This window comes from Excalfactoria chinensis, chromosome 11 (genome assembly GCF_039878825.1).
Source record: "Excalfactoria chinensis isolate bCotChi1 chromosome 11, bCotChi1.hap2, whole genome shotgun sequence".
Classification (NCBI taxonomy): domain Eukaryota; kingdom Metazoa; phylum Chordata; class Aves; order Galliformes; family Phasianidae; genus Excalfactoria; species Excalfactoria chinensis.
Genome location: NC_092835.1, coordinates 536,405 through 551,696, shown reverse-complemented (window position 1 = coordinate 551,696; position 15,292 = coordinate 536,405). Strand labels below are relative to the sequence as shown.

At 48.2% G+C, this 15,292-nt stretch overlaps 1 protein-coding gene across 1 annotated transcript in view; it reads left to right on the top strand.

Moving 5' to 3' along the window:
* The window catches only part of ZFHX3 (zinc finger homeobox 3), a 323,012-nt gene that overhangs the window by 128,666 nt on the left and 179,054 nt on the right, over positions 1 to 15,292 (top strand). The gene's annotated exons all lie outside the window — the stretch shown is intronic.

Here is a 15,292-nt window from a genome sequence, read left to right as displayed (position 1 = left end):
GTCGGCGCTTTCCAGAGCTGCAGGCTTGATTGTCCTTGATTATTTTATTTCTTTGGCTCTGATCCAAGATGTTTCCTGTCATCATTTCAGTGTCTTTTCTCATAATCCCTTTTCTAAACATCATCAACAATTAACCGATTTTCTTGTATCTACAAACACATGCACACACAGGCAGGCGCGCATGCACACACACTCCACTGAGTCTCATCAGTGTCTTTTCTGCCTTTAAGTATAAGAAATTACAGCTTCTCATTAGCTGAAGAGCATGTTTTGAAAGGCTTTGTGTTTACTCACTTTGCAAGTGATGCTGGCGCTTTTAATTATTCTCCTTTTGCATATCATAAGAGAGCAGGGAGCTGCTCCAGCCAGCCTGGATGAGCCGCGTTCCCAGGAAGGCAGGAGGAAGGAATCGTTTTTTACCTCTGCTGCTGCTTTCTTCCTTTTCTGTCAGCCAGCCAAGGAATCCCCCCAATGCTCTTACGTAGCAGATACCAAAACTGTGAGTCACTTTTCTCTCCCAGAGCAATAAGTCCACCACATCTGCGTGCAGAACGGCGAGCGCAAGGCTGGAAATTTCTGCAGGCTGCCAGCATGCCCCGGCACCAGTTCTCCAGCGGTGACTTTGTTTTCCTGCTCTTGCTTTCTCTCCTCGGCTCCCTCGTCCCCTCGTTCCTCCTTCCGCCTTCCCCATTTTCTTTCTTCCTTCCTCTCCATCCGTCTCTGTGGCTGGCAGCGGTAAGCCCGGCGAGGTCTGGGTCCCTCTCGCCTTCTGTGGATTTTTTTGTGTGCAACTGCAGCAGCCTTTGGCTGCTCACTCTGCCAGGTTGGATCACCAAAGACACACGACTCGCACACAATGAATAATCAATACAGATATTGATCTGCGGAAAATGTTTGTAAATTCCTGAAAGGGGAATCGGGAGCGCGGGACAAGGGAGGCTTGTGGGGGACGACAGGGTGTTCTGGGCAGCGGCTGCCGCAGAGCTGGGTCCAGAGCCCGCGTCCTGCCGCCTCCGAGGTGACGGGTGCTGGAATGCATGCGCGGGCGGGCGGGCGCGGGGGCTTCTGTATTTTCATGTCTCTACAGCTGCTTCCTCCGAAGAATCGGGAGGCGAGCAGCTGAGAGGCCCCGCCAGTGCCATGCCTTGGCTGCGGTCCAGCTCTGTTTTGTTTCCATCATCACACGCCACTTCAGAATTTGCATAAATACAAGGGTTATTTTCTGTTGCGTCTCCTGCAAGATTTAAAAAGATGGAAAAGTGTTGATGTGAGGAGGGGTCGCTGTCTCTGGTCATCGTTTCTGGGGTTTGCTTTCAAATCCACGCGTTTGAAAGAAAGGGAGGTAGAAAGGAAAATAAGGGGCCGTGAGAAGGACCTGGAGAAGGCTGGAAATGTTTAGATGTGGAAAAGCGTTGGGCTGTGCGGCGCGTTCTCCTGTGGGTGCTGTTCCGTGCTGGTGCGGTTATGGAGCGGGGCCGAAGCCCTCCGGCCAGGGCCCTGCCCTGCACGTGAGGCGAGGACGAGGCGGCAAGGGTTGGGGCCTGGGGCTGCTGCCGGGGCCCAGGAGCGGCACAGCCCATCCTCCAGCTGCCTCTGCTCCCTGTGGGCTGGCCTGCCTGGCCATAGAGCACTGCCCCTGCCAGCGGGCAGCTGCAACTCACTCAGCATCATCCCTCCCTCCTCAGCTTTCCTGTGGTTACAAAGATAGGCACGTGCTGGAGGTGGTGGAGGACACAGCCCTGGGACCACCTGGCACTCGGTCCCTTCTGTCCGGCTGGGGGGCTGACAGCACGGGCCCTGGGGGAGGCTGGCGGAGCAAAGGGTGCTGCTCAGTCCGCCAGGCTGCTGCCGGTGGAGCAGAGCATCCGATCAGCCCGGTGCCACCGTCGCAGGGCCGCTCACCGCTGACCCCTGCCATAGCCATGGCGGCCGAGCCCCGCCGTCCTTCCCTGCAGCGCCGCTGCTGTTATCAGCCCACAGCAGCCGCCGGGAGGCCGATGGCGCTTGTTCTCCCTCCTGCTTCTGATTAGCTCCTGCAATCCAATTAGCAGAGGCATTTATATCACAAGGGGCTGAGGTGCCCCTGCTCATCACGGCGGCTCAGAGCCAGTCATAAATTCTACCGACACAACATCTTTTCTGTGACATGGATTAATTACGGCTCTGGGCCTCTGAGAGCGGGTTTGCAGAGGATGGTACACACAAATGCAGGAGTTGAGAACAGACCCTGCAGCTCAGCTCTGCTGAGGGCTGCAGCTCCGTGCACCCCGGGTCTGAGTGAGGCAGGCAGGGCGGCTGGGGCATGCTGCAAACCCCGCGCCATGTCCATCATGAAAAATTGGTCATGATGTTTCCCTTGTATGCTGCAGAGCAGAGGCTGAGCAAAGTGAGGAGGGCTGCAATAGCGCTCTGCTTTGCTAGGTGAGGTTTTGCAGGCCAAAGACAATGGCACAGGTATTGTGCGCTGGCAGGACACAGCCCGCAGAGGTGGATGTGTGCGCACAGGGAACATCCCTGCTCACTGTGCCTCCCCAGCGCCTGCTCCACCTTCTTTGGCACTTCTGCTCCAGAAATACCACTTTTCTGGAGCTGTTCTGCTGCCTCTGTCCTCGTGGGTGGGTTCCCTCCAGTTGCAGTGCCATCCCACTGCAGGGGGATGAGCACCCAGGAGAACAAAGGGAGCAGGAGCACTTTGTGCACTTGTATCTGCCCGCTGTTGTCTGGTTGCATGGTTCTGAGCTCTGGCACCTCTCCATTTGTTTCCCTGGCACTGTCACCTGGCGTTTGTGTATCAGCTCCTTATGAACTGCTCAGCGTCCGTTTATTGAGTCTGCTCTGCTGCTGCTTTGGCTGCATGTCTGTCACAGCCTTCTGACAGCAACACTGCACTGTACCAGACCTGCTGGCTTGTTCCAGCCACGCACCAGTGCACAGCTCAGCTGGGCTACCTGCCCACCCTTCTGAGCTCATGCATCAGCTGGTGCTGCCAAGTTCTGCTGTTGTGTTTCTGTGTATTTATGCTCTTCTCTATTATTGAAATACGATTGTGTATGAAGTCCAGAGAACTAACTTGTAAATGCACAAGTAATTCAGGTTTTAGAGAGAGGAGATTACACATTAAACTTGGTAGCACATCAGCTCCTTTTGGTCTGTTTCCTTGGTCGTCTGACAGATCATCAGATGTGGCTCCTGCTGGTAGAACAGTGCGGGGTTGGTTGGTTTGTTTGTCTTATTTTGGGTTCAAGTGGGTGAAGATAGATGTAGCCCAAATAGAGCTCTATGAATGAAGTAGTTACTTTTCTAGTAATAGGACTTCTTTCCTAATTTTTCAAAACAAAAGCATCTTTTGCTTTGGAATGACAGTAAATCCTGTGTTCCCTGACCCGTACACGTGTTGTCTGTTGTCAGACCAACGCCCTTGTTACTCAGCTGGTACCTTGCACCAATGGCTGGGACCCGGCGCTGCACAAATCCAGGTGGGGACGGGTTGTTCCCATGCAGGAGGGGGTAGTCAGCCAGCTCACACCCCTACCAGCAGTCAGCTGAGATCTTCACATTAAGAGTAATGTTTTTCTTTATGTGTTTTTTCTTTGAAAAAAAGAAAGGAACAAAAAACTGTAATAGAAGCTTCAGACCTTAATTTTGGAATGAGGTCATTAGGCTGCAAGATCCCAGCATTCCCTCTGAGCATAAAACCAGTAAGTCCACAGTTCTGAGTGGAGCTGGCTTTGATCCTGTTTCAGATTTCCTTGACTTTTGTCATTTCTGAATCACATTCCCAATGCGTCATCACCTTGGTCAGCTGCTATCGCTCCATGGTTGCTTCCTGAGGTCAGCCCGCACTTTGCATTGTGCTGCCGAGCAGTTTGACTCCTGATGGGACTTTCCACCACATTTTGGGGGAATTGTAAAATGTTGCTGGTCTGATTTCCTTTTAGCAAGACTTTGACAAAGTGTTCTTCCTGGGTGGAGTGAATCCGCACCGGGATCTGTATGTATCTGTAGGTTTTGTACCTGTATCTGTATGTTTTGTAGGTATGGATTAAAACTGGCTGCAGACGCCTTACCTTTCTTCACCCCCTCTCAACATTGTCACTTAAACAAAAGGCCTCCTGCATTTTTCCAGAGCTGCTCTAAGTAGATGAAGTGTTTATTTTGTTTCTCTCTTGTCTGTTTTAATATTTTTGTTTCAAGTTTACTTTACTGCAAGTTCTCATGTAGTTTGTCACATTGCCCTACATGTGCTTTGACTAAACGAGCAGTTTAACTGCAGGTGTTGGAAGCAGAGCAGTGCATTGCAGCACTTTTTAACAAAAAGCACTTTGATGCTTTTTTAATGGAGGGAGAAGATTTAAAACAATACATGAATGATATCAAAGAGGAATCTTTGGAAATCCTGTTTATGGAAAAAAAAGAAAAGAAAAAAAGAAAAAAAAAAAAGGGTGTTGTTGCATCATTTGTGATGAGAGGAAATGCAGAGTGTGGAGTGAGAGCTGTCTGTCCTTTGGCCGCCCCTCCTGCACCCGAAGGGCTCCGCTGTGTGCGCAGCAATGGAGGTGTGAAGCTGCCCTGCTGGTTGTTCTGGGGGCATTGCTCAGTTCTCTGGGTGCGTTCACTCAGTGTTCTGAGATCAGTGGAGCATCAGGGATGAGCAGACCTTCCTTCTGCTGCTCGCTGTCCCACCTCTCTCTGTGTTTCCCCTCTGCTGCTTTTGCTTATCCTTCTCTTGATGACGGAATGTGGCTGATTTATGCTCTGCTTAGTGCTGTTCCTCTGTCAGCCACCTGCTGCTGCTCCCTAGATTTCAGCCCAGGAAGGTGCTGTGCAGGCTTGCTGTGGTGGCACCCATCTGGTGTGAAGGTTTAATGTCCATGTCGTTCTCTCAAGTTCGTCTCCAGTGCCTGAGCGAGGTGGGACCTGACCTACATCTCCATTTGCTGTTGCGTTGCTCAGTCAGTAAGAGAAGTGCTCTCTTCCTTGGTAGGTGACTTTACCCTTATAAGATGGTCCTGCGTGGATTCCTCCTGAAAACTGCAGTTTAGAGGGAGCGTTGTCAAAAATTCTGTCTCTTTCTCTGCTTTATTATCCCCTCATTTTTTTTGTCATTTAACTCCAATTATGGGATGCTAAGTGCTTTTGGAAATTTCATTGTTAATATCTTCTTACAGTGCTATTAACGTAAATCAACGTTAATAGTGTCCCAGCAAGTGTAAAAGCAATCAAAAATTCAGTACTCACGAATCATTCTGTAATTTCAGCATAAAATGTTAATAGAAATAAAATCCAATACCATAAAATATCGGCAAATTCAACTTTAAATACATGTGATGAATGACTTCACCGTTCTGCCGCATCCCACGGCCTGGTGCAGCGTGAAGCCTTCTGTCGGCGAAGGTCTGCACACACCTCTCCCTCCTCATCCACATCCCTGCACGCCTCGTGTGTGCCACTCTGCTTCTCCAGAGCTGAAAACTCCATCTTTGCTTACGAGGAAGAGGCGACTGTATTGGGGCACCACCGGCAATCTGTGAACTTATCTTAACTGATAGGAACTCACTGCTTTTTGTGTCACTGGCTCCAAGAGCTTCAGCTGCATTCCCTTGTATTGACATGGGCACTTCCTTACAGACAGGTCTTTCAACCCAGAGTTTAGACTGTGAAGATCCGTCAGTTATTTAAGAGGAACTGTTAGGAGAGTGAACGGATCATTTCCAAAGAAATTCAGTGCGTGGCCTGAACATTCAAATTAAAATTACCATTAAACTGGAAAGACTCCCCGAAGTGGCGCACGCACAGCAGCTGGGTGTTTGAACTCTAATCTCTTGCACAGTCAGTCTGGAAAATGTTGGTTTTTTACTTTGTTCACTTATTCCAGCGAATCCGGGTTATTTGTGCTGGGTTTTTAAGACCTTGCTTAAGAGCCCTGTGCTGAGAGCTGCGGGCAGTGCAGGTCAATCTTGAGTCCCTGCACGGCTGGGCAAGGAGCACCAGGAGGAAGCTGACTGGCAGGTCTAGAAAAAGGTTCTATTAGAGAAAAGTTCTCTTGGTCAATGTGTAGATACCTTTTCAGTCCTTACTGCCTTTTTCCCTGTTATCTCCATGCAGTGTCACCAGTCTTTGTGTTGGTCTCTCTGCTCTCCTGGCTCTCTTCTTTCTCCTCTTGTTTCTCACGTGGTTTCTTGTCTGCAGATTCCTGCAGTGCAGCCACACAGTGTGGTTTTATGGGTCCTTTAAAGTCTGCACAGGATTTCCAGCGCAGTCTTTAGGAGATGTTAGGGAACTGTGGGGTATCTCTGGGTAACTCATACGGGACATCAGCGGCTAAAGTGTTCTGTATTGCTGTCTCTGTGTCCATCCCCACGAGCGTCAGATACAAGAGAAGCTTGGAAGATGTGGTCAGGTTGGTTGGTTACGTGCTGCTCTGAGCAGTCAAGCTCAAGAATTCAGGCTGTCTTGGCTTTTGGATCCAGAAATTCTTAAAGGAATGTACATTATAATAAGGCAAAACTGATTTTTTGTGGCACTTACTTCAGTTCTGGTGAGATAGCAGGATTATCAGAATCATTGCTGGATTATTATTTATTGTTGCATCTCATATAATGTTTTTCTTTTTGAAATAAGTCTTTGAAATCAGAGGCTTTATTTGCTGACACATCTCTATGGTTTTTCTTTGAATTCAGTGGCTGCTGGATCAGCCCCTGAGGCTGCCACAACAGCAGGGGCTCAGAGAGCAGCCCCGGGAGATCCAGGTAAGCGCCGATGAGTACGATTTCTCATATTTAATGGGTGTTTATGTAGCAGGATTCTTGTCAGAACACAGGTCGATTAATTCTATGGAGTACTATGTTGAGAACTATGGTATTTTCGCAACTTTTCCAATGTTTTCCAGTCTGCCTTCCCATCTCGGTAATAACGAGGGCTGCAAGAGGTGTTCGACTCTTGTTTAGGCAGGAGCTCAGTGTGTGCTGGGCTCGGTGCAGTGATGTGCCCTTGGTGGAGCTCTGGGTCTGGCCATGGGCTCTGCCATCCCTGCGGGCAAAAGGACCCTCCGGGCTGGGAGCTGGGAGATGCTTTAGGGCAGGAAGCAAGAGAAACATTCTGTAATCCCTTCAAAGCTCAATAATATTATGTATATTGACTGAAGCCCTATGGAGTGGGCGTGACACGGCTTTTTCATTACCGTCGCACGTTGTAGCCTAGCTACCTTTGAAAAGTAACCAATATTGAGAGCCACTTGACATTTGCAAAGGATTATGGGTGTCCTCTCTATCTCTTCTCAAGTTCCCAAATTTACAATGGTCTTAATTTAAAAGTTAAGCCCGGGGATCAGTTGCTTAGTCTGGTGCTGGGCTGCCCTTTAAAAAAGAAAAAAACGGTGCATGTGTGTGCCTGCAGGGATGGGAAGGGGGAGATGGGCCCGGCGTGACCCGGCCCGGTTGGGGCTGAGCAGTTGTGTTCTGCTGGGGAGAAGGAATTGAGCACGGAGAGAGGAGCGGGCGCTGCCATTCCTGCAGGTGCTGCTGGAGTGCGCGGAGCAGCCGCAGCTGGTAATGAGTTGGTGGAAATGAAAAAGGGACGTAAGTAGCTTCTTTAGCAAATCCCCTGGAAATGACACGGAGCCTCTGGGATCGATAGGATCGATCCTTCCAGGAGCTGCAGGCTCCTCAGCTGACTGCCAGCCACTCAGCTCAAGGAAAACCCTAACATTATTATCAGCGTAACCCATGGAAAAGCTGCCGGGGAGATGGGCTGCCTGTGGGGAGTGCCTCTGTGCCCCGAGCAGCACGAAGGGCTCATGGAGGCCTGTGGGCTGCAGGCAGGCTGAGGACGTGGGCAGTGATGGCCACGGACAGACACGGCCATGTGCTGCCCACCGCGCTACCACCCAGCAGCAGAGGACAACTCGTGCTGGAGCTGGGGCTCCTTGATGCACCTCAGCCTCTGCTGATCCCCAGCATCTCCAGTGTGAGAATTCACCCTGGGGCTGTGGGGGCATGAGCTGCTCTGTGCTGTGTGTGCTCAAATGCACTGCAGCTGCAGAAGGCGATCGGCCCTGCTGCGGGGCAGAGCCAGGGCAGCCAGGAGGGGAAGGCATGCAGGAAGCTGCTTCCCATCGTGTATGTGCTGCTGTCAGCCCTGTTGTGATTATGGTTGCCTCTGTAACGCTTTATGAGGTTTGTGCAGTTAGTTTCATGTTCTGAAACTGTGGCGTCAACTGAACTTTCTAATTTGGTGTTTCTGGTGAGGCTCTAGACTGCCGCCATGCAGGAAGCATTCGAGCACTCGAGCTGACAGCGCTCTGTACAGCCGAATCTTTTCTGCCAGGGAGGGAAGCGATCCCTTCCTGGGGATCCTCCAGAGCTGCCATGAGAAAGTCTGCTCTGAGCTCTGCTTCCCGTGCATGGTGTGGGAGTGGGTCATGGCTGTCCCATACTGGGATGTGGGGTCCTGGCCTCCTCTTTAGGCATTGCCTTGTGTTCTCAGCTGCAGGTTGGGTCCTGTGCTAAGTACATCTTGGGACCGCGGAGGTGAACTGGGCATTGTGTTGGTTTTCAGTCTGTGAAATGCAATCATTCAGATCTTTAAGAAGCGGCATTAAGGCCTTGCTCCTGTAAGAGCGGTGTTGATGTAACTGTGCTGGTTGTATACACAGAATATTTATTTTATCCACTGGAAAGTTTGCCAGGCTGTGAAGTGCCCTGATTCCCAGGAGTTACAAACACCGCTGCTTCCACAGCGTCACTTAAACCACTGAACAGCAGATCTTGGAGGACTTGCACTTGTTTGTATGTGGCCTTTGTAGCAGGATCATAAATTTTGTAATACAAGGGCTGAGGAGTAAGAAGGAAATAGGAGTAGATAAGTCATTTCACATTCATACACTGTTGAAATGAACATACAGCTCTACAAGTCTTTTGACTGAAACATTCCATTAATTTTGGATGCATTTTTCTTTCGTAATGAGCTGCATCAGTAGATTCTAATGAACAGCATTCTGAAATACTTTGTGTCTGTGCAGGGTTCTGTTAGCACTGCATTCTGCCCGGCCCATACCTGACAGCCATTCCTGCTCTGTGCCAGTGACTGAGCGCAGTGGGACGGGGCTGCGCTGGGTGCCAGGAAGGCAGGAGGCACAAGGTGTGCAGGGGCTGCCAGAACCCCGCAGCACAAAGGAATGCAGCTCCACACAGCGATGTGGGCCCCACCAGGTATGGGCTCACCTCATGGTAATGAGAGATAACGATTGGTAGTAAAAAGAACATTGATTTGTGACAAGATCATTCTGCAACAATAAAAATGAGGACAATATATAGACAGTAGAATCTTTCCAAATATATGGAAATGCAAATGAACGTTGGTGCCTTCTAATCAATTTGATTTCTAAGCAGTGGCAAAGCAAGAGCTCCAGAGCAAAGCACTCTGCTTTGTTTTTACAACTTGCCTTCTTGAACTGTCTAATTCCTTTAAGTCTGCAGTGGGAAATAAGATGAAAGATGCTACGGAAGAGCTGAATAGAAACTGTGCTTTGAAACACGGTGAGAGCGGAGCTTTGTTGATAATTCTACTTCTCCTATTTTAATAACCATCTTCTTTATTGTTGTCACGTTGTCAGTTTCCTGGCAATGCAAACTTGGTCTTGAAGGAAAGAACTTCCCAATAAACGCTCGATTTGGAAAGCGATGCCAGAAGTAGCGCTGTGCGAATCAGGCTGCACGTGTTGGATGCAGGGCACCCCGCCTCGTCTCAGACTGGCTGGGCTGGCTGCAGTTGGGCTCCTGGCACCATGCGCCGCAGGCTCAGGGTTTGTAGCCAAACTGACAGCTTCTGAGAACGGGGACAGCTCATCGCAAGGGTGTAATAGTGTAAATGTGTAAGCCTGGTGTGTAGCCATGTGCTCATGCTGGGAGAGCTTTACGTTGACTCTGGGGACAGTAAGTAGCAGGGGAGAATAAAGAATGGATTATCAAAAAAGACGAGGGCACTTGATGGGACTATCTTGCCATCCTTCCCATTTGCCTCATTTCCTGTAACTGGCTTCGTGTGACATCATAAGGTGAAGAGAAAACGTGGGGTATCTTTCTCTTGAAAGCACGGTGTGTAGCACAGGAGCGCAGTGCTGGTGACAGACAGACTTGTTATGGCAATCCCAAACTGCAGAGCAGCTGGAGCTGACTGTGAGTCTGATGTGGTGCCGTGTTTGGGGTGCGGTGCTGGGATGTCTCCTCACGCTCTTCTAGAGCAGCTCCAGTATTTCCTTTCAAGAGAGCCATAACCGTATCAGTTTCCCCTCTGTCCTTCCGTTAATTTCTGCTCACAGCCTGATCAGTTGCATTGTTTCTTTACATTGTCTCCATTATCCCTTTTGTCAAAAAAGTCTGCCAGCTTTTGGAAAACTCGTGACACGCCGTGCAGCGCCTTTCTGAGCTGAGCTGAAACCCTACTCTGTATGCTACAGGTTATTAGGGTTAGCAGAAAGAATGTGCATTTATTTACTGAAGGTACTTTATAAATCAATACCTTGTTTTTGAACTCAGGTCAATAGGAATAACTCAGAAACACAACCAACAACTACTGCAGCCCTAAAACAGCACTTTCAACATATTGATTTTTGGAGAGTATCTTTTCCTGGCATTATTCTCACAACGTTGATAAGCAGTTTCATGCAATCAAAATTGTAAATAAGTATGGGTGTGCACGTACATGCAAGTGCACGAATACACGTCTGCAAAGCACAGAGAGCTTTTAATATAGTTTTGGAATCATAATGAAAGCAAAGTCAGGAAGTGATGCAGTTACAAAAGTTCATTCGTGTTTTACTTTAAAGTTAAGGAATAAAACATAACCGTGAGTCAGTAAATACTGGTATCGTTCACTTGGCCTCATTTGCAGCTACAGTGCTGTGTAAATTCTTGACACTTTTTAAAAGCAGTAGTTGAAGGCATTTGTTCCATTAAAAACAGTAAAATCTAAATAAAACCAGAAGGACACATGCGGAACGAGGCCAGTCTGGCTCGTCCAGGACCCTCAGAGCTGCCTGGTTTTAGAGTTTCTAAACTTTGTGTTTAACTCCTCAGTGTTGATGTTTTATGGGAAAGGTTTTTCCCGTTTTTAATGCTATGGTCAGGTTTCCCAAAGAAAAGTAGAATGATAGAACCATTCCTGTTTATTCACCCTGCGATCAGGTTGCTGCTCTCTGTTTTGATCATACTCGAACCCTTAAGGACTCTGCACTTAACAGACGCCTACAAAGGGTTTGCAGGAAATGTTTGGAGCTCCAGAAAAGGTCTCCGGGTTCCAGAGTGCCCGCTGCCATCCTCCCCCTGCAGGAGTGCTGGCGAGCAGGCTGCGGTCTGGTTCCATCCTGGAACAGGCAAGTATCTGATCTTAAGGATTACACCCCCAAAGTAATTGCAGTTAAAAAGAAAGAAGCCTATTTGAGTTGGTTTGTTCTCCCTAACATCAAAAACATCCAAACAGAGATCAGCTCCTTATGCTTCGTGCTGATGGCTGTCAGGGTGCCCAGTCTTGCCATGTGGCTCGCAGCCTCACACTGCCCTGTTACCTGCAGCCATGCATGGCGCTCCCTGCCTCTGATCTGTGGGTTTTTAGTGCTCTGATTTTGAGAAGCCATCGTAGTCATCCCTTCTGCATCTGAGGACAGCCCCTTCTGGTAGAGGGCCCCCTGTTTTAAGAGCCATTCACGCTTTCAGAAGGACGCTTAGGAACCAGAGAAGTTTCTGAGGTTAAACACAAGGATGCTTGTAATCTTCTTATAATGAGAGATTTAAAACAATAAGGGTGTAGAGAGAAGTATTTGTATCAGAGAGCTTTTAACCAAGCAGTGAAAGTTTGTAAATCAATTTGAGAGCAGAGTTGTTACAGGTCGGCTGGTTAAGCACTGGGACAAATTATCAAGAAACATAGATTATTTATCACTTAAAATATTTACATCAAAATCAAATCTCTTCTGAAGATATGAGCTGGGTTTTATGAAACACTGATATTCCTGGAATGAAAGCTATTATGTGTAATTCGATTTTCTGAGTTATTCAGTAAATCACTGTATGCGTATAGTGAATGTAGCTTCTAGAATGGTGAGGATTCTTGCAGAATTCCAGTATTTAGAACAGTCCAAATGAGGCTGAAGCACAGTTCTAAAATCAGGTTTCTAGCACTCCAGAATGCGTTCTGTGTCCGAATCCTGGTGGTTCCTTCAAACCCAGGCAGCCTTCACACACAGGCTGCCCTACTGGCCCTGCTGTGCTGTGGGGAAGCACAGGGGCTGCTGGCGGAGCTGCATGGCCTGCAGGTTGGCTTCACAGGGCCCAGGGCTGGGTGGCAGCTTACAGGAGTGCCCAGACACTGCAATGATGTAAAGAAAGAACCGCTTAATTTCAGCTTAGCATTTCAGAGTAAATGAAGTACTGTTGAGAAGGGAGAGCTACACGGAGCTTCCCAACCTGAAAGGCACTTGCTGACTGGTCACCTTGGGGACAGCTTGTCCTCGGAATTTCTGATCTCACTGTTTTGTACCATATTTATGTATTTACGGTGCTGTAAGAAAGAGGTTCATCACTGTATTCAGTCTCCTTTTTTTACTACGGAGTAAGAGACTCTTTGCATCTGTAGGAACATCTCTGCATAGCATAGGGTATGTGAGACCTTTAGACCTTACCCAGAAGCCATCTCGGACTTCCACATAAATCATTTTTTTCCCCCCTAAATTATATTTCAGTGGGAGGGAAGGCAGGGTAAAAAGTCAGCATCACTCACTGTGGTGTTACTCCAACTGCACAGGATTGGGCCTTTCAGAAATGTCTCGGAATGATGAAGGGCTGAGTCAGTACCAACTCAGACCTCCTGAAGTGATTTATGGGTTACCAGCGCCTGATGGTAGGATCAGACCCCCTGATAAGATCAGAGCTCGTGTCATTAAGCAGTACCCAGTTTTCCTGCAAAAGAAGCCCTGCTCAGAGCAGTATGGGATGGGCACACGCATCCTTCTAACATGGCTTTGTGTCAGAGCAATGGAGGCGGGCTGGCCTTTTTGTTCCTAAGTTCATAAGTGACTGCCTCAGAGTTACTGAAAAGGGGTAGAAACGTGGAGAAGTTCTTGAGGAAGAAACACTCGCCTACCTCAGTGTAAGAGAAGCGCTTTGTAGTTCACTGTCCTTGTCCTTGATGTCTCTCTGTGGTAACAAACGCATCTGTAGACCAGCGGTTATCTCCAGTTACTACAAAAATAGCATTAGTTTGACTGCCACGTAAAGGACATGCATTATTAATTTCTTGGGTTTTAGCCATAGACTTTGCAGTCTTTTCTTAGTTATATGCAAGAGAGTTTCTAGGGTGCAAATTTGCTCTAATTCAATGAAGCTAGGAAAAATATTGTGATAATTTAGTGCACGATGTACCTTCAGCTGCTCGGATTTCCTTTTTGACTATGAAGTTTGTCAGTTTGTCATCTTTTCTGAAGAACTTGTTGCCTACCTTTGGTATCTTGAGTGAACTCCATGATCTCACCCTGAGGTGTTAAGAATCGCTGAGGGCTATCAGAACTTGTGTAAATTACAGCGATGCAGACAGCATGCTGAAAAATCAATAAGTAATGAAATAGTACTGCAGTGAAGTAGCCAAGAGAGCAATGGGTGAAAAAATCCCAAGGACTCGGTTTCATTTTGTCAAAGTATAAAAGATAATGTTCTGCTGTGATGCTATAAAATCATCCCCACTGGCCAAAGAAAATTGAAATACAAAAGAGCAGTATAGAGGTTCCGGATGCGCTTCCTCCTCGATTCTGAGTCTCTCCCCCCGCCCATCAGACTGCAGAGCATTCTGCTGTGGAGATTTAGGCACTCATTTACCCTTTTAATGAAGAAGGAGGTGTAGCTTTTCTGCATTTGTATGCTATGGACTACAGCCAGCCTCTTCCAGTGCTGTTTAAGGTTCGCAGTGATCTCCCACTGCCCATGCTGAGCTGGTTATCTCCTATTGGCAAGAAGAGAGACCAGCAGAATCCATCTCCTTCTGCTGAGGAAACCCAGCCCTTCATAATGCTCTCACAAAATGGGGAGAGAAGCAAACGGAAGGTTCTATGAGCTGCTTGGATTTGGTCTCCATATGTTAGTGTCAGCTCCTCCTTAATCTAGGACTGTGCATTTCGGAAGCATGTTACTGTACAGGATCCCCAGTTTGGCTGTGGGCAGACATAACCGCAGCACCTAGTGTTTCATGAGGGCTGCACTCTGCCCCCCGGGTCTCTCCCGTAGCACTAACAGCAGCTCGTCCATCCCTTTGGCCCTGCAGAGCTGGGGGTGATGGGTGGGCTGAGCAGCTGCCTATGGCAACGAGCGGCTCCAAGTGTCTGTGGGAACACAGAATGTCTCTGAGACTTGTACTGTTCTTCCAGTTGGGGTTGAAATTGTGGAAGCCGGGGGTGAGGTGGGAACCGACGCTGTCACGGTTCCTAGGGACTGTTCCCTCAGTGCAGGGAAAGTAAGTGATTCTGAAAGGAGAGGGATGTTGAGCTGCAGCAGGTTGTCACCTAAAGTAACCACAAACAGTGAATCTTCAGAGCGAGTTCTTAGTGTTGATGAGGTTTTTCCACATGGATATTTAAGATAATTAAACTGTTTTATTTCAACACAAATACAATACATTGAATCACTCTCATTCTAGGTAGAATAGCTTGTGTTCAGGTGTTAAGGGAGGGTCCCTCACTTCGGCCTCTTATGGCAAGTTGACCTCTCTATATATCTGTAAGGAGAAAAATAAGAAGATTTAAAAGACAAAGAGCTGCTGTTGGGTCCTGAAAGACCTTAGAGCTGGGTTCAAAGAATGGGCCCTTCCCTGTTTTTCTCTTGGTGATTCTGTCTGTGCTGCTCTCCATGCTGCCGAGAGAGGCAGAGTGCTGTGCTGGGCAGGGACGTGCAGCCCTCGGAAAAAGGGGAGAGAAAATGGCTTCCTTAACGTGCATGAGTGATCTGTTTGATATAGATTAATGGCTGCTCCTTAAGCAGATACAGGATTGAAAAATCCTTCGGGAAGATCCGGGGTAGTTCTGGCTGCGTCTGGAGGAACAGGCGGTTAGGCGATACCGGTTCCATTTCATTGGCTCCAATCACCTCTATAGACCGTCAGCGTCTTTGTTTAACCTCCTATGATTTTGTTTCATTATGGCAGCATGCAGGAAATGAGCAGCTACCATCGCCACAACTAGAGAGTGTCTGGAGTGAGAAGGCAGGGAGCTTATATTTAGTTGTTCGACAAACTCAGGTTGGGCTCTGGTGAA